This window comes from Lepidochelys olivacea (genome assembly GCF_965140295.1).
Source record: "Lepidochelys olivacea isolate rLepOli2 genome assembly, chromosome: 19".
Taxonomy (NCBI): domain Eukaryota; kingdom Metazoa; phylum Chordata; order Testudines; family Cheloniidae; genus Lepidochelys; species Lepidochelys olivacea.
In genome coordinates, this window is record NC_140429.1 from 7203404 (window position 1) to 7203697 (window position 294).

Sequence of the window (294 nt, forward strand, 5' to 3'; positions counted from 1 at the left end):
ATCTGGCCGCACCGCAGCGGCTGGGATCGGCTGCGGCTTTGCACCAAGACCAGGGGCGTCGAATCAGGAAGCCTCCCCTCACTGGGGGGGTGGGGGGGCTGGTTTTAAGGCCCATTCCCGGCTTGGGCCCGTTTTTAAAGCAAACTTTTAATCAAGCCGCCTGGTTGGCGTCCCAGCATCACCCTCCCCCCCCCAGCCCCCAGTAACAGGCGTCCTGCGGGGGGGGGCGGCTGTCAATCATCGCTCCAGCTCCCATTCAGTCATTCTGCAGGGCTCTGAGCCGGACTGCACCAA